Here is a 17,805-nt window from a genome sequence, read left to right as displayed (position 1 = left end):
AATTTCAATGTGAATAAAAAAATTGTGTGTCTGGGCACACATATGTACAACCAAGAAAATAAGAATTTCTTAAGGTTACATTGGCTTAAAATGAGTTTAAAGCAAAATGTTAGCTCAATGTTCCCAAGTTAGTTCTTAGTACATAAGAGGTCTTCATGGACAATGCATGCCGTGAAAAAGATAATGCTTGGATATCAAAAAAAAAATTGTACCAAAATAAACTTATCTTTTAAATTCCATTTTTTTCACAAATTTTTTGGAGCGCCCTTATATTTGGCATTTTTTGCAGAATCTAGTGAATTTCATAAGGGATGATTTTTGGATGTTTCTTCATTAGTAGGTATCAAATCATCTTCACGTTATAAAAGGCATGCTAGTCCCAGCAGTGCAGAATTGGGTTAAGAATTCACACAGGGATCCAGTAAAACTATATTTCTTCAAAGTTCCAGCACCCGTGCTACTCACAAAGCACCTTGCCTATGGTCCCTGAATTCTCTGAATTGTTTCCAGCTTTCTGCTTCTGACTTCACCAGGTCAACTGAAAATTTGGAAATCTCACCATCCAGCCATCTTTAAATGAGTCAATTCAATCTAAAACAGTCCTAGGACTTGTACCCTATTAAGAAATTATTCAAGTAGGGATAGGTGTTGGGTGCTGCAGTTAGAGATCCCTCATAGGACCTCTACACCGGGGCCAGTGCTGTGGCGCAGTGGGTTAAAGCCCTGGCCTGAAGCACCAGCATCCCATATGGGCTCCAGTTCTAGTCCTGGCTGCTCCTCTTCTGATCCAGCTCTCTGGGGTGGCCTGGGATAGCAGTGGAAGATGGCCCAAGTCCTTGGGCCCCTGCACCCATGTGGGAGACCCAGAGGAAGCTCCTGGCTCCTGGCTTCAGATGGGCACAGCTCCAGCCATTGCAGCCATCTGGGGAGTGAACCAGCAGATGGAAGACCTCTCTCTCTCTCTCTCTCCCCCTCTCTCTGTAACTCTGTCTTTCAAATAAATAAAATAAATCTTTAAAAAATGGAAAAAAATGAAAATCTACACCCCACATCATCATGCGACACACATCTTGTTGCCAATGACACTATGTCCCAGATGTGTCTTCAGAATCCCTTCCACTGTCATCCTACAGGCAGCGACTACTTTCCGGGTAGATTTGCCTCAAGGGAAGAAGACCTTTCAGCATGGTGCATTCACCTGGGTAGGGTAAGGGAGTGTGTCTCAGTGAGGAGGGGCAATGGGGAACAGAGAAAGGAAGAATCCTGAAGTCATAAGAATGCTGAACATGAAAACACCAGGGTGTGGCCCAACAGCTAGGATGACCATTAACACGCCTACACCAGCATGAGTGCTGGGTTTGATGGCCTGCCCTGCTCTGACTCACTTCCTGCTAATGCGCCACTCTGGAAGGAGGTGGTAACAGCTCAAGGAATTGGGTTCCTGCCTCCCACTTAGGAGACCTGGATTGAATTTTCAGTCCTGGCTTTAGCCTAACTCATCCCAGGGTGTTGAGGGTATTTTGGGGAGTGAACCAGTGGAAGGAAGCTCTCTCTGTCACTGCCTCTGTCCTCAAATAAATAATTTTTTAATAAAAATTTTAAAACACAAATAAAAAAAGAATTTACCAAATCTGATGGCCTTGCCCTTTCCATAGAAACACACAATGATGCCATACGCGGCTTGCTCAAGAGACTGTTGTTATAAGACACAATAAACCTGATATCAGAGACTGTTATTTCTGTTTTACCCCAAACTCTCTGATTTGCCTAGGTCTTTCTGTTACCCGTGAATGGCAGGGTTCTTGTCTTCGCACAAGAATTCAGGCGTGAGACAGAGAGTAGTGGAAAGTCAAATAGCAAGGTTTATTAGGGAAGGGACATCTGTAAGAATGGATGGGCACCTCTCCAGACAGAACCTGAGAGAGAGTGCCCAGTCGCTCGGACTGGGGGAGAGCAGGGTTACATGGTTGAGTGGAGAGATTACACCTGGCTAGGCCAAGTGGGCGGCTCAGCAGAGAGGCAGAGGGCTGAGCACACCGTCTGGTTGAGGCTGGGGGTTTTTAAGGAGATGGGTCTTTGTCTTCACACATCTCCTGAAACAAAGGAATTTATAGATGTAAATATTAAGAAGCTCCTATCTGAGTTTTTTCCTGAAGATATCAGACAGGAGGAAGCCTAGTTGGCACCGTCCTAACCCAGGATCTGGAGCAGGGTATTTGAAATGTAGATACTTGTCGCTCCCCCATTCGCGGAGGAACGACACTGGACCCTGCGCTGTTCTTTTGTCTGCCCGGCTCTTCCCGGGTTAGCTGCCGGCCCCTCCATGGAGGGGCGGCATCCCCCGCCGCTTTCCCCACTTCCGCGAAGGAGCGGCACACCACCGGCTGGCTCTCTCGGGGGCTGCTCAGATGTTCCTCAGGTGTTCCTTCAGATGTTCCTGGTGCATGTTGTCTCTCTCCTCCTTTATAGTCCTCTTCCACCAATCCCAACTCTGCTACCCACATGCTGAGCACGCTGCTCTCCTCCAATCAGGAGCAGGATCAGCTCCTGCAGCTTATCAAACTGATGAGGCAGCTGCGTAGAAGTTGTTTGGTCTCTCTCTCTCTCAGCGCCATATTGTGGGAGAGCAGATGCATAGAATAAGTCAATTCCAGTAACTTAGTCTAGTCTCAGTTGCTCCCCACAGATACTGAGCTGCATCTGGAAGATTGTAGAAGATTGTCAGGCAGAAGGGGCGGGGATCCCCACCTGGCAGAGTATTGGGTAGAAGGGGGCAGGGCAGGATGCGAATACTGGGCTGCCCCTGAACCGTTATCAATGTTATAGGGATGACTTTGAGATGCAGATGCATATACTGGACATAGATATCTTTTCTTTAGGCCTTTGTCACACACACATAAGCTCATATCTGACTTCCTACCTAACATTTCCATTGAGTTTTTTCTTTGTATTTATTATATTATATTATCTTTTAATCCATTGTCCATAAACCTTTTGAAGTATTATTATATTTAAAGATGTAAGTATGTGTTTCTGCTAATTTATTGTTATTTTGAAAATCAATTATTAGTAAAATATATAATGGAGAAAATAAGTAAAGCCCCCAAAATACCTCTCCTAGAGAAATAAGTACTCAGTGATTTGGTGTCCTGCCCTTCATATTTTTCATACACATTCAGTCTTTTTAACAATTGTATTATATTCTGTTATCTGAATGCATTATATTTTATTTTATTTAAGTCCACTACTTATAGAATGTTGAGTTAGGTTCAAAACTACCCAATTAGAAACACTGTTGCAGTGAACATCCTAATGTGTATGTTTTTGTACAGTTGTACAGGTATTGCTGTAGAGAAAACCCCAGGAAGTGAAATAGCACAACTGGAGAGTATTCACATTGAAAGCTTTAATAAAAATTAAACTGACCTCCAAACATAGCACATTAATTTATAGATTGTTTTTTAGGAACAAAAGAACAAGAAGAATTCGTGTTTTTTTTTTACGATCAGGTTCATATAGTCGTAGGTTTCAGTAGTTCATAGACAGAAAAAAGTATGTGTACAAGGGAAGCAAAATTACAGCAGCTGGTGGTCAGGACAGAACAACCACAGTAAACAGCACAGTGTGCCATCCTGTACATTTAATTGGTTTCTAAGGTTCTTCAGCATTACTTGAGTGGAAAAATAGGACAGTAGTTATACTGTTTCACACTATAGAAGTGAAATAAAAGGAAAGAGTTCAGACTTACTATTATTATTATTTCTTGCTTTGTCTTCAGTTCCAACCCTTTATCTCAAGATCAGACAGCACACTATGGAGAATAATGCAATACAAACAAGTAAGTTCCTAAAAGTGACCACCTCTTTCTTAACCAAGTGGCAATGTCTGAGAAAATCAACTAAATAACCAATTTGGGTGGAACAAAACGTGCCTTTTAAGACTCACTTCTTGTTTAGTTTGAACAATTACAAGACTGCCTAGCTCTTTGATTTTTGCCTTTGAAAAATGAGCAAGGGGCCGGCACTGTGGCGCAGTGGGTTAAAGCCCTGGCCTGCAGCGCCCGCATCCTATATGGGTGCCAGTTCTAGTCCCAGCTGCTCCTCTTCCTATCCAGCTCTCTGCTGTGGCCTGAGAAAGCAGTAGAAGATGGTACTTGGGCCTCTGCACCCTTGTGGGAGACCCAGAAGAGGCTCCTGGCTCCTGGCTTCAGATCAGCTCAGCTCTAGCTGTTGCGGTCATTTGGGGAGTGAACCAGCAGATGGAAGACCTCTCTGTCTCTGGCTCTGCCTCTCTCTGTAACTCTTTCAATTATAAAATAGATTTTTTTAAAAATGATCAAGTATAGTTCAGTGAACAATGTACTAATTAATAGCTACTAGTATTTCTGTGTATTAATGTAGGAATTGTGTTAGGTGGTTTATAAGCATTATTTAATCTTCATTATAGCCCTGCTAGGTAAGTTCTATTATTATTCCCACTTGCAGATCCAACATGATTTTGTTCCTGATGAAACATTCCAAGCATAGTTATAAACATCGATGCTTTAGACAATGACTTATAAAGTTGGAGCGTGCCTTAGATTTCATCTTCCTCCTGACTCATTGCTCCTTTGGAAGGGGATACTGATTGATTACACCTTTTATTTGTCTACCATGGATACTGTGAGAATGAAACATTAGCACATAAGTAGGCCATATAACCCATTCTTGGTTTACTTGACAAAGCAGGAGAATTTTGAGATGGTTGTGGTGGAACCTCTCAGGTAGGCTCACCCGGACTCAGAAGCCGGAATCCTGTCCACAGCATGGCCCTGATTCACTTCCTTGCTGATGTCCAGGTAGGAAAATATGGTTCTGCTTTTTTTCGGGGGGCAGGCATTGTGTTTCAGTGGGTTAAGCCACGGCTTAGGATGCCCTTATCCCATACTGGAGTGGCTGAACTGAGTCCTGCCTCTGCTCCTGATCCAACTTCTCTCTAATGTGCACCCTAGGAGGCAGCAGTTAACCGCCCAAGTATATAGGGTCCTGCTACCCATGTGGGACACCCAGGACTTCCAGGCTCCTGGCTTTGGGCTGGCCCAGCCCTGGCTGTTGCAGGCACCTGGAGAGTGAACCAGCAGACAGAAGGCTCCATCTTTCTCTTTTCCCATCTCTACTCCCTGCCCCGTCACTTTACCTTTCAAAATAAATTAAAAAGAGAATTTTTTCTGCCTTCTCTGAAGGCAGCCCTAAACAAGCAGCAGGAATGGATTCTTGGCACTCTTTGTAGACCATCATGAGAACAGCTTACCTCCTTGATGAATGACTATTGATGAGTTACATTATAACATGAGGACAGGGGAAAAGAAAGCCCCCATGGTATAATAAAATCAAATTACATTTGGCAGGGATGGAATCCTGGTGGAAAAAGAAGCCTGCAAACCTTAGTAGGTACCCGCTGGGCACAGCATGGGCAATAACTTTTGAGGTTTGTGTAAGAAAATAAAATACTATCACTGAGACAAGAGAAGAGAGAAATTGATGTGAACACAGAGAGAGATTACCTTCGTTCCACTTCAATACAGAAGTATGCTGTGTTGGTATGGAAATACCAGTTCTGAACACCACTTCATCTGCACCCCAGTCTAATCGTAATAAAGCTAACCTCCATGAAGCATATTGAAAAAGTCTCAGAAAGTTGGCAACCAGAAGGAAGGGGAAATGAATCAACCTTCATGTAATTTGGGGAAAAATAATAAAAGAAATGGAGTTATGGGGTCATCGGTACAGTCATCTTGAGGAAAGAGCATCAGTTATTATTGGTGTAACCTTCCGTATTTAAACTAGCATCCCGTTTATTTCTGCCATTCTTCTGCATCTGAATACTTGCAGTTTGTTAAACTCAGTTCCTGAACAAAATGTGAAAGGTATCCAATGATGCTTTTATCTGACAGAAGGTTCCCCGAGAGCAATGTTTGGGAAAGGCATTTCCGGGCTTCAGGGTGCAAACCATCATCCTTTCCCGCGCCTTTAATTGCTTTCTGTCCAACTGGGAAGCTAATCTGGAACGTCTCCGGATGCGCAGGTTCTCGAGCCCGTCATACCCAAAGCAGATTCACGGCTGTGCCGAGGACGACCTTTGAAGTTATGATGCTCTGCTAGAATCTCAAACGTTTTGCTTTGATCTGCAGGTACCGTTTTGCCCAGGAAACTTTCTTGTGATTGCTGCATTTCCTATCACCAATCTTTTTTACTCTATAAAGGTCTATATATCTTACATCCCAAAGTTTGATATTTTGCCAGTTGTGTTTTCTTTGGTCATACAGAGGTTGACAGAAACAAGATCACTGGAGCTGTGTAGTTTCTTTAAAATTTTCATTATAATTTATTTGGGTTAAGTAGTAATTTTATATTTTTATTTTATTTTTAAATTCTGGAGTTTGAATCAGAAAAATTGAGTTATTTATAAAAAATGAAAAAGAAAAAATAATTTGTACATGAGTTTTATTCTTTTAATTGTTACAAGCATGGGTTTTGGGGGGGTTATATTAAAACATTTCAATCACTAGTAATTAGAGGCTGGCGCTGTAGCATAGTGGGTAAAGCCGCTGCCTGCAGTGCCGGCATCCCATATGGGTGCTGGTTCGAGTCCTGGCTGCTCCACTTCCAATCCAGCTCCCTGCTATGGCCTGGGAAAGCAGAACAAGATGGCCCAAGTCCTTGGGCCCCTGCACCCGCATGGGAGACCCGGAAGAAGCTCCTGGCTCCTGGCTTCAGATCAGCTCAGCTCCGGCCATTGTGGCCAACTGGGGAGTGAACCAGTGGATGCAAGACCTCTCTTTCTGACTCTCCTTCTCTCTGTGTGTAACTCTGACTTTCAAATAAATAAGTAAATCTTTTAAAAAATAACTAGTAATTAATGAGATACCGATTGTATTGATATGAAGTTATATTTATAATGTGGTGAAAGGAGAGAAGGAAAAAGGCAGGCAGAAATGGAAGAAAATTTAACAGGTGAAAATGAGAGAAGGAAGGGAATGAACCAAGCTCAAGGTAGAACAGGAAAGAAAAGGAAGAAGTAGTTCCAAAAAAAGTTAGGAGGCAAAAAGGAAAAAGAGATAGCAAGAGGGCATTATTTTCTAAAAATTTTACTCTACTGTTGCTGTTCACACACACACACACACACACACACACAACACACACGGCACTTAAAAGTTCATGGAAAGTGAAATTAAAAGATAAGCTTATTTTGGTGCAAGAAATGAAATTCATGCATATGTTCTCATAATACACATTCCTATGAACTTTTTGAAGCCCTTTTGTGTGTGTGCATGTGTGTTTCTTTCAATAAATGTCTTTATTTACTGAGTTTCATAACACTTAAAAAATAGTCCTAAGTGTTTTCCTTTCCTATTACATTTTGAGGGAGTCTGTTTAAAGTGATTTTTATATCTCAGTGTTCTCGAACGCAAGGATAACGCACCATGCTTGTTATTTAACTACTATGTGTACAGGCATGGCGTTTGACACAACGCACAGAGCACCTTTCAAAGAAGTGTCAGATGAGATCTGCGTCCTAATTTCAGTTGCCTTGACAAGCTTTCCTTCATGGTGGCTTCTGTATGTCAGTGACTTGCAACACCAGGCACTGGGGATCTCCCATCAGGCCGAGACGTGATTCTCTTACTCTTCACCTGTGGGATGCTCCTGCAGAAAGCAGCGGCAACCCATCAAGTCAGTTCGCTGCACGCTACTGGAAGACTGCAAGTCAGGTGCTGAGATCGACGAAGCCCAGCATAGCATTCTCTGAAAGGACGAGCCAAGAAGATTCTAAATGTACGCGAGGATCTCAAGATAAACAGTCCCGGATAGGAACGCTGTAGTCTTTATGGCTGATACTATACGCGGAGCCAGCTCCTCTTCCTCTCAGAGCACACAACAGGACATTCTGAAACCCACACCGCCCCTGCTCCTGAACACAATGGTATCTTTCATCTCTTTCTGGGACTTTTATTTCTTTTGTTGCTGGATCCCCCACATACTTGTAAGCATATCGCAGGCCAGCACAATGGCAGCGGTGGGCGGACGCATCCTGCACAGATGCAGACAATATCTCCCTGGCTGCCGCTGCCTAATGCAGCCACTAACCCACTTTTACACGCTCTTTGGAGTAAAAGGTGCAGAAAAGCTCTGAAGAACTTAAAGGAGAAGATGCTTTTCAAGTTGTTGTTGTTTTTTTTTTTTTTTTTTTTTTTTTTTTTTTTTTTTTAGATTCAAGATGTTTGGGTGACTCAATCTGAAAATGCTAAAGAAAAAAGCAGAAAGATCTTCCAAAGAGGCATAGGCAACCCCCAGGCCCCTTAGAGCAAGCCACACACATAACCTTTGGCCATGTGCAGCAAGCACTGTGACTCATACAGCAACCGTCAGATGGAGAAACACAGGAGTATCTTGCAGGCCACTTTTCTGACAGGAAGGAGAAATCCATGAGGACTGTGGGAATTTGCGAATCACAAGCAAGTAGCTCTTTGGTACCCCAGTAGTAGAGGGTCTGAGGATGAAGGAAAAGGCCCCAGAGCAGCCATTAGAAGTCCCTGATTTGCTGCCTGACCTCTCGGAAGCAGCCCAACAGCTCTCTCTGTGGCTGGCCTGTCTCCACTAGTTTCTACATGCAATTGTCTAATGCACCAATGATGGAACTAGGCACTCTGGAAGCTTGGGCAGCTGCCAACACCTGGAAAGCAGTTGGGCCGAAGACCCTCTCCCCCAACCCCTCACCTGTAATGTGCTCTCACAAAACCCAACAACGTACTTGAGGTTTTCTGGACATGCTCTGTGCTTCCTACTAGGAAGGCATTATTCACCTTATCCTCTTCTAGGATGTGTCCCATCAACTACCCCTGCCCGCCCCTCCCCCCTGCTCTTCTATTGAAGTTGATAGGGACTCCAGGAGCTCCTGGAAAAGGAAAGGAAAAAAACAGACATAACATAACCCTCCAGGAGTGCTTTGAAGGGGGAGAAGGCAGAAACGTGCACAGTGCAATTCAGATGTTACATCTGCCTAACAGACCTGATTGGGTACTCTGCAATCTGCTATGCAAAACAGGTTCCTCCAATGTCAGTTCCCGAACTGGCTCATGTAGAAAATCCCGTGAGCATATGCCTCGATGAATCAGTGACGACTTCTTCACTTAGAAACACATAAAAATGGGGTTGGCGCTGTGGCGTGGTAGGCTAAGCCTCTGCCTGCAGCGCCAGCATCCCATATGGGCACTGGTACATGTACCAACTGCACCTCTTCTGACCCAGCTCTCTGCTTGTGGCCTGGGAAAGCAGTGGAAGAGGACCCAAGTGCTTGGGCCCCTGCACCCACGTGGGAGAACTCAGAAGAAGCTCTTAGCTCCTGGCTTTGGATCGGCTCTACTCTGGCCATTGCAGCCATTTGGGGAGTGAACCAGCGGATGGAAGACCTTTCTCTCTGTCTGTAATTCTACCTCTCAAATAAATAAATAAATCTTAGAAAAGAAAAGAAACATAAAAATCCTGAGCCAGGCAGGCCCGTCAGGCAGTGCCTTTGGGGCAGCCCTCCAGGCTGCCAGGAGGTATTCTCTCCTCTTCAGTAAACACCCTTTGCTTTGCTCTCTTCTTCCTTGTCTGTGTGCCTCACTTGTCCTGGTCATGAGATAAAGAGCCTGGCAAGGTGGAGAAGCTGTAACCCATAAGATGCCAGCACTCCTTGACGAATCCAGCAGAGAAGAAAAGCCGTAGAAGACGGCAACACTCGACAAACCAAGCAGGAAGGAGCAGCTTGGCACGCAGAGCTAGGATAGGAGCTGCAGCACAGGAGCTGCGCTGCTCCCCAAGAATCTGCCAAAAAGACGACTCTGCCACGTCTCCTGGGGGACGAGACGAAGACTGGGCAACGGGAGCCACAGACTCCTCCTGCCACTACTCCTTCAACACTGACACCAGAACTCCTGCAACAAAATCTTACCATTGTCATGGGTTGAACATGCAACCCCGCAAAGATCAGCTGAGGTCTTAAATCCCGGTGTCTATGAATGCACTCGTTTTATTTGGAAATAGGGTCTCTCCAGATGATCAAGTTAAGATGAGGTCATTAGGGTGAATTTTAATCCAGTGTGACCGCTGCCCTGATAAGAAAGGGGAAATCTGAGTACTGACCCAAATTTCATTATCATTACCATACAGCCATGTGTATAAATGGAATTGGACTTTTAGAGCTAGAAGAGGCCTTAAAAATAATTCAGAACAAGATTTAAAAAAAAAGGCACATGCTTATCTTACCTTGACTGGCCGTGACTGATACTAACCTTGAATGCCCTGGACACAGCACTCACTTGCAGAGCTCAGAGTTTCAAAGTCTTGCTCAGCACAGTGCTACAGAAGGAAGCACAAAACCACAACCTGAAGATCGATGCTTAGTTTTCATGCAAGTTGAAACTGATTTCTTTTACTAATCTAAGCCAAAAATGAAGAGTGTAATAATTCTTGACCAAAATCATACAATTAGCAGGTGATCTGAAGTTGGAACTTTCAGCCCACAGTGTCCCTTGAGTGTCCCGGGAATAGTCCTAGCATAGATTTCTGAACCTGGCCCCAGGATGGCCTGTTGGGCAAATGGTGAATTTTCAGAGCCTCTTCTGTAATTAGGGTGATATAGTCACTTTTTTTTTTTTTTTTTTGCCAGCTAAAAACACTGAGGTGAGAGTTTAAAAGCTGTTTTGAGCCGGCGCTGCAGCTCACTAGGCTAATCCTCCGCCTTGCAGTGCCGGCACACCGGGTTCTAGTCCCGGTCAGGGCGCCGGATTCTGTCCCGGTTGCCCCTCTTCCAGGCCAGCTCTCTGCTGTGGCCAGGGAGTGCAGTGGAGGATGGCCCAAGTGCTTGGGCCCTGCACCCCATGGGAGACCAGGAGAAACACCTGGCTCCTGCCATCGGATCAGTGCGATGTGCTGGTCGCAGCGCGCCTGCCGCGGCAGCCATTGGAGGGCAAAGGAAGACCTTTCTCTCTGTCTCCCTCTCTCACTGTCCACTCTGCCTGTCAAAAAATAAATTAATAAATAAAAATAAATAAATAAATAAAATAAAAAGGCTGTTTTTAGATTTCTGTATCCCATGTCAAAGGGTCTGGGTTCAAGTGCAGGCTCTGCTCCTGAGTCCATCTTCCTGCCAATGCACACCCTGAGTGATGGCTCAAGTGGTTGGGTCCCTGCCACCCAGGAGAGACCCAGATGCCATTCCCAATTCCTGGTTTAAGCTGCTAGTTTCTTGTGGGCATTTGGGGGCATGAACCAGCAGATAGGAGACCTCTGTGTCTCTGCCTTTCAAATAAATATGTAAGTAAAATTAAGGAAAAAACAGAAACACTGTTTATGCTTTAAAATATTTTTATGCAATGCACTTCAAAATATTAATTTTAAAATCCTGGAATTAGAGGGATAAATGTGCTTTTAGGCAAAAGGATGATTTAATTAAAATGTGGGGGTTAGTCACATGTATATAATGCAGCAGTCCTGCCTTTGCTGTAGCATCTTGTCAGAGGAACACAAGTATTTTTCTACTCTGTACAGCCAGACCCAAAGACTTTCCAGACTCCTGCTTATGAAAATCATCTAGGATTGAGACCACGAAGCTCATAGTGTGTCCTGTAGCAACCTGACATGAAAGAATGTCACCCTTACCCCTGGGGATGAGGATTCTGGGAGGGGAAAACCACGTGTGAATGATTCATATCTTTGGATCTCTGAACTCTCACGGTGAGTAGGTGCTGGGGCCTTCACAGTGTGGTTTCTCGTGGTGCTTTGCAGTGTTTTAGCAAGGCCAGCATACCGCATCAGCTATGACTTAAAACCTAGAGTGCACATCCTGGAACAGATCTCTACCAATGTTCCGAATTCCAGGTAACGAATACTGCCCACCGGAGCCAATAATGGCCAACAAGTGTTTACTGGGCACAAATTTCGTGCTAAGCACTTGAGGTTCTCAGACTACAAAGCTCAGGCAGACACAGTTCTCAGCCTTAAGAACCTGGCAGACGTACCCAAGATCATTTTTACTACTTTGGGCTTTTTCTTTGTTTTATGCTTTTCTATGGCTAAAGAAACAAGAGGGAGTATTTACACAGCAAATCTTATAATCTAGATAATAATCTGTTTACCTTTACTATTTTGATAAATAGAGTAAAAAAACATGGCGCAATGTCTTTGTTACCATATTCATACCATAGCATTTTGCTTACTTGGTTACTCACTACTGATTTTATTTGTGTGACTTGGATGAAATGTGGACTTGTTAGCACTGGTTACGTCAGAGAAGCATCATCAGCAATGGGGCAGGGTGGGGAACTTCCATATTTGCTGTTTCCTTTTCTTGTTTGGTTTTTAAATAAAGACATTTTATAATTTTAAATGACCAAACCATCTGTAAATAATTGTTAATTATTTCAGGAATAATGATGTATTTTCCCAAGATCCTTTAACATCATAAAACAAACACTTTAAGGAATGCTGTTAATGCTGAAACTCCTTTGGTTTTTTTTCTTATAAATTAAAACAGGTCTCTTCACTACCTTACCTGTAATGTAGGGAGCATGTTTTGTGGTAGTTAAAGTATTTCTTTGAGATCAAGGAGAAGTCAGAAAAAGGAAGAGACTTGCAATATGTTTTTAATAATGTTGTAAAAGGTGTTTTCTTGTACAAGAAAGACCATCTGAATCCTGCTCTTTGTGGGATCTTCTTGATGTCCATTTGAGCCCATGTCATTTCTTTTTTGTTTGTTTTATTTTGAAAGACAGAGTTATAGAAAGAGCTAGAGAGAGAGAGAGAGAGAGGTCTTCCAACCACTGGTTCACTCCCCAGATGGCCACAGTGGCTGAGCTGCACTGATCCGAAGCCAGAAGCTTCTTCCTGGTCTCCCACATGGGTGCTGGGGTCCAAGGACGTGGGCCATCTTCTATTGCTTTCTCAGGCCACAGCAGAGAGCTGGATCAGAGGAGGAGCAGCTGGGACTAGAACCGGCGCCCATATGGGATGCCAGCACTTCAGGCCAGGGTTTTAACCCACTGTGCCACAGCACCAGACCCCTCCCCCCCATATCATTTCTAAGGGGCACAAAGCCAGAAGAGAAGTTGCAGTTACATCTAACAGTGTCCTGGCATACTAAGAACAAAAGGTCAGTAGAATCATACAAAGTTACAGGTTGACAGCTTTACTCTATGAACACCACTTAATCCACGTTTTCACAGGTTGATACTGGATACTTTAAACTCCTCAGGTAAATGGAGCATTACAACAACCAAAGCAATCCAAGAGTCAACAGTCATGAGTGTCGTGATAATAATGCTGAATTATTCCTGTGCAGAAAATATCGTATAAGACAAAACAAAACAGATATAAGGTAGTTGGGAGAGGTGAAAAGAGTGTGTGAACAGAAAACTAGGAAAGAATTTGTAAAAATACTTTAGTTTCATAATAGGACCAATACTGATATAATCCACAATGCAACAGGTTTCCTGTAATAACAGCTTTAGTCAGGTGACTACATTTCCCCCCAACTGTTTTGCATAATCTTTTCTTGTGCATATATGTATTTTTTATTGTGGAAAAGGCACATAACATAATATTTGCTATTTACCATTTTAACCATGTTAAGTGTATAATTCAGTGGCATTAAGTACGTTGATAGCTTCGTACAATCTTCACCATTATCCTTTTCCAGAACCTTCCCCAGTATCTCAAACAGAAACTCTGTACCCACAAATAATAACTCACTTTTCTCATCTCCCCTCAGACCCTGGTAAACATTATTCTATTTTCTGTCTATGAATTTCACTATTTCAGGCACCTCAAGTATGCAAAATCATATTTGTCCTTCGGAATCTGGCTTATTTCACTTATATTGTCTTCCAGTTTCCTTCATCTTAGAGGATGCATCAGAATTTCATTCATTTTTAAGACTGAATGACATCTCATTGTATGTAGGTGCCTCGTTTCATTTATGCATTTACCTGTTGATAGCTATTTGGGGTTGCTATCTTTCGGCTATGGTAAGTAATGTTGCCGTACATTTTTATCCCGCCGCTGGGTTGCGGCTTCATGTCACTTCACTCTAAAAGCACAGGATTTGGATGACAGTGAACATTAACCTCCTAAGCCTTTATTTTTGTTTCTGCCATGAGTGTTTGTGGGTGGCACTAAGGAAATCACCAACTCGTCGTCTTTGACTAACAACATGAAGATACAGTTAAAGACAGCCCTCTCGGCCGGCACCGCGGCTCACTAGGCTAATCCTCCGCCTGCGGCGCTGGTACTTCGGGTTCTAGTCCCGGTTGGGGCCCCAGATTCTGACCCAGTTGCCCCTCTTCCACTTCAGCTCTCTGCTGTGGCCCAGGAGGCAGTGGAGGATGGCCCAAGTGCTTGGGCCCTGCACCCACATGGGAGACCAGGAGGAAGCACCTGGCTCCTGGCTTAGCAGCCATTTGAGGGTGAATCAATGGAAGGAAGACCTTTCTCTGTCTCTCTCTCTCTCTAACTCTGCCCGTCAAAAAAAAAAAAAAAAAAAAAAAAAGACAGCCCTCTCCTCGGCTGAGACGACGCCTCACCTGAGTATAACTTGACACGTGGCATTCCCATGTTTAAAGAAGGCTTGTATAAAAATGTGGGAAAAGAAGAAATTGGAGATGTAATTTGAAGGTGGAGACCCCTGATAAGCAGGCTTCAGATTCTAAGTCTGTGGAAAAGACACATCCATGTGGACACAGACACAGCAAATTATTTCAGTACGATCACATATATTTAGCTGAATACACAAAAAGGCCAAATTGTAAACTTTAAAGAGTCGTTCCTCACAATCTGCTTGACAGTCATGTCCCATCACATGCTCTGTATCTTTTAGATTTCTTTACTCAGTTTATTTGCTTAATGTTTCCCTCTGTTAAGTTCAAAGAGGACCAAGAGTGTGTTTGTCTTTCGCACAGCAAGGGCTACGTATATGCACGTAAATGTGGTTGGTCTCATCCACTCCAATCAGAACGTGGAAGCTAAATGCTAGAACTTGGAAAGTTAGAGATTTAGACATTAGGTAGTCCCCCAAGATGAAATTATGTTATAAATAAAATCAATCAGGCAGGCTTGCTTAGCAAAAATCCTCCTAACATACTGGGCTGCCCTCATACCCCACTAAATTCCAGGGTTGCTCAAGCACCATGAAGGCATGATAGAAATTTTCACTGATATTCAGAAACCATCTTGGTAAAAATGTGCACAAGCACTTGAATTACTGCAACAATTTCTTCCTACCAATATATTGTAAGATTTTAATCAGTCTGTCTTAACTGGAAACCTTAGATGGAATAATACAAAGCAAAAGTACAATATGGTTAATAGTTTTCTTAATGACTCATTTATCTTTCCATTCATTTTTCAAACAACTTAGAAGCCACAATAATGGGGATGGGAAATTCACCCAAAAAACAGAGAATCACAGAGAATCCTTTCCCTGTTTTTGGAAAGTCATAATGGCAATGATAGGAACAGGGCTCATGTGTCTTGGGATTCCAGTTTTGGAATTTTTTTTCCCTACATTGAGAGATTATTTTGTAACTATAAAAGTGGCCCATATTGGCTGGTGCCGTGGCTCACTTGGCTAATCCTCCGCCTGCAGCGCTGGCACCCTAGGTTCTAGTCCCGGTTGGAGCGCCAGATTCTGACCCGGTTGCCCCTCTTCCAGTCCAGCTCTCTGCTGTGGCCGGGGGTGGGGGCAGTGCAGGATGGCCCAAGTGCTTGGGCCCTGCACCCACATGGGAGACCAGGAGGAAGCACCTGGCTCTTGGCTTCGGATTGCTGCAGCGCGCCGGCCATAGCAGCCATTTAGGGAGTGAACCAACAGAAGGAAGACCTTTCTCTCTGTCTCTCCCTCTCACTAACTCTGCCTGTCAAAAAAAAAAAAAAAAAAAAAAAAAGGAAAGTGGCCCATATGAACTATCTTCCACTGCAAGTCATTTTGCACACAGCAGAAATAAGCCTTGTTAAAAAAAAAAAAAAAAAAACTCTCTGTATATGAGGCTGTTTGTCTTTGCTGAAACTCACATCCTAACACCACTGTTCAAATAAGACCCACCAGTACAGATCCTGCCAATAATAGTACTGGGCATTGACAGTTCTTTAATAAAGAGCTGTTTGAGGTTCAAATAAAAGTCCTTAGAATGACTAACCGCAGGCCAATGCCGTGGCTCAATAGGCTAATCCTCCGTCTGCGGTGCAGGCAGAACGGGTTCTAGTCCCGGTCGGGGTGCCGGATTCTGTCCCGGTTGCTCCTCTTCCAGGCCAGCTCTCTGCTGTGGCCCGGGAGTGCAGTGGAGGATGGCCCAAGTGCTTGGGCCCCGCACCCCATGGGAGACCAGAAGCACCTGGCTCCTGCCTTCGGATCAATGCAGGTGCGCCGGCCACAGCGGCCATTGGAGGGTGAACCAACGGCAAAGGAAGACCTTTCTCTCTGTCTCTCTCTCTCACTGTCCACTCTGCCTGTCAAAAAACAAACAAAAAAAAGACTAACCGCATCTCAGAATAGGGGAAGAAGCAGGTGTGATTTTCCACACGGTAATATGAGCCAAACCCCTGTGCCATTCAGTAAATTGCTGTTGTTAATTTCCATTTCTTTCTCCCTAAAAACTGAGGAAAATCCTTAACCAACGGTAGTTTGCCAAATGGTTAGAATATGAATTTTTCTTACAGATTTTGATGATATTCTTCTGCATGACAACAGGGTTCTTGCCTGTATTTCATTTTCTGATACTTGGGTTCTTAATTCTGCTACAGGTTTTCTTAGGCTCACTTCTAGGACAGCAAATACCTATATGAAGCTTTCCTAATACTAGACACTGCTTTAAACACTGTACGTTCATTGATGTCTCACAGCAGACCTTAGGAGATGGGTATTATTATAACTGCAGTGTACAGAGAAGGAAAACCAGGCACAGGGAGGTCAAGAAACTTTTCTGAAGTCACAGTTTGTATAAGACAGGAACTAAAGATTCAAACTCCATGCAATTAACTACTGTTATGATTTGGGAAATAATCTGGGTATCCCCCTAAAGGCCCACGTATTAAAGTCTAGGTTCCAAGAGTCTTTCTGTGCATGGCTATCCTTAATGGAATTCTGGTGTCTGAAGGTGGGCCCTTGGAAAGTGGTCAGATTGGATTAGGTTGCCAGGGTGGAGCCCCAGGGTGGCAATCATTGTGGAGCCACGTGGATGTGGAGGAAGAGCCAGCTCCCGCCTCCCTCAGCTTCCTCATGCCACCCTCCAGCCTCACCAGAGGCGGCAACACCAAAGGCTTCAACAAGTAGGGCCACTGAGCCTGCGGAACCGTAAGCCCAGGCAAACCTTCCTCCTCCCTAAGTAGTCCTTCTCAGGTGTTCTGAAATAAAGGAAAGGTGATGAATAAAACTATGATGCCATATCACTTTTCTAAGTACCACGTTTTGATCACAGAATTCTTCAGGTTTGCTCCCACTACGATGCTTGGAGAAACATCTACTACTGCTTCCTTTGTCCTGCTTCTCCAATGCTGTTTAGCACAGAAACTCCAAATTACTGTGAGTTGGGCGAGGGCAGCAGCAGATGGTAAGAAAAACCACACAGATGTCTGCATTTGCTCTACAGATGAAATCAAGATCTGCAAGAATTTGTGCATGCAAACATGTGCACAGGTGCCTCAAGCCTACCATCTCTTGGTGTGCCCTGGGTTTTTAGGACCTAGTGATCCAACTGGAATTACAGCTCCATTTACGTGTCAGGAAATTGAATTG

At 43.8% G+C, this 17,805-nt stretch overlaps 1 long non-coding RNA gene across 9 annotated transcripts in view; it reads right to left on the bottom strand.

Annotated features, from left to right (window-relative positions):
- The window catches only part of LOC103351262 (uncharacterized), a 109,799-nt gene that overhangs the window by 76,071 nt on the left and 15,923 nt on the right, over positions 1-17,805 (bottom strand). For 3 of the 9 annotated variants that reach the window (XR_016217778.1, XR_016217775.1, XR_016217776.1), the window contains exon 2: positions 10,313-10,379. This is a non-coding gene — a long non-coding RNA (uncharacterized LOC103351262). Of the gene's footprint in view, positions 1-6,465; positions 7,785-9,927; positions 10,133-10,312; positions 10,380-14,599; positions 14,733-17,805 lie in introns of those variants that run through there. The other 6 variants (XR_007910266.3, XR_007910265.3, XR_016217777.1 and 3 more) reach the window with 5 other exon arrangements.

Source organism: Oryctolagus cuniculus, chromosome 12, assembly GCF_051225735.1.
Source record: "Oryctolagus cuniculus isolate XC-2025 breed Fujian yellow rabbit chromosome 12, ASM5122573v1, whole genome shotgun sequence".
In the NCBI taxonomy this organism is placed as follows: domain Eukaryota; kingdom Metazoa; phylum Chordata; class Mammalia; order Lagomorpha; family Leporidae; genus Oryctolagus; species Oryctolagus cuniculus.
This window is presented reverse-complemented; position numbering and strand designations above follow the sequence as displayed.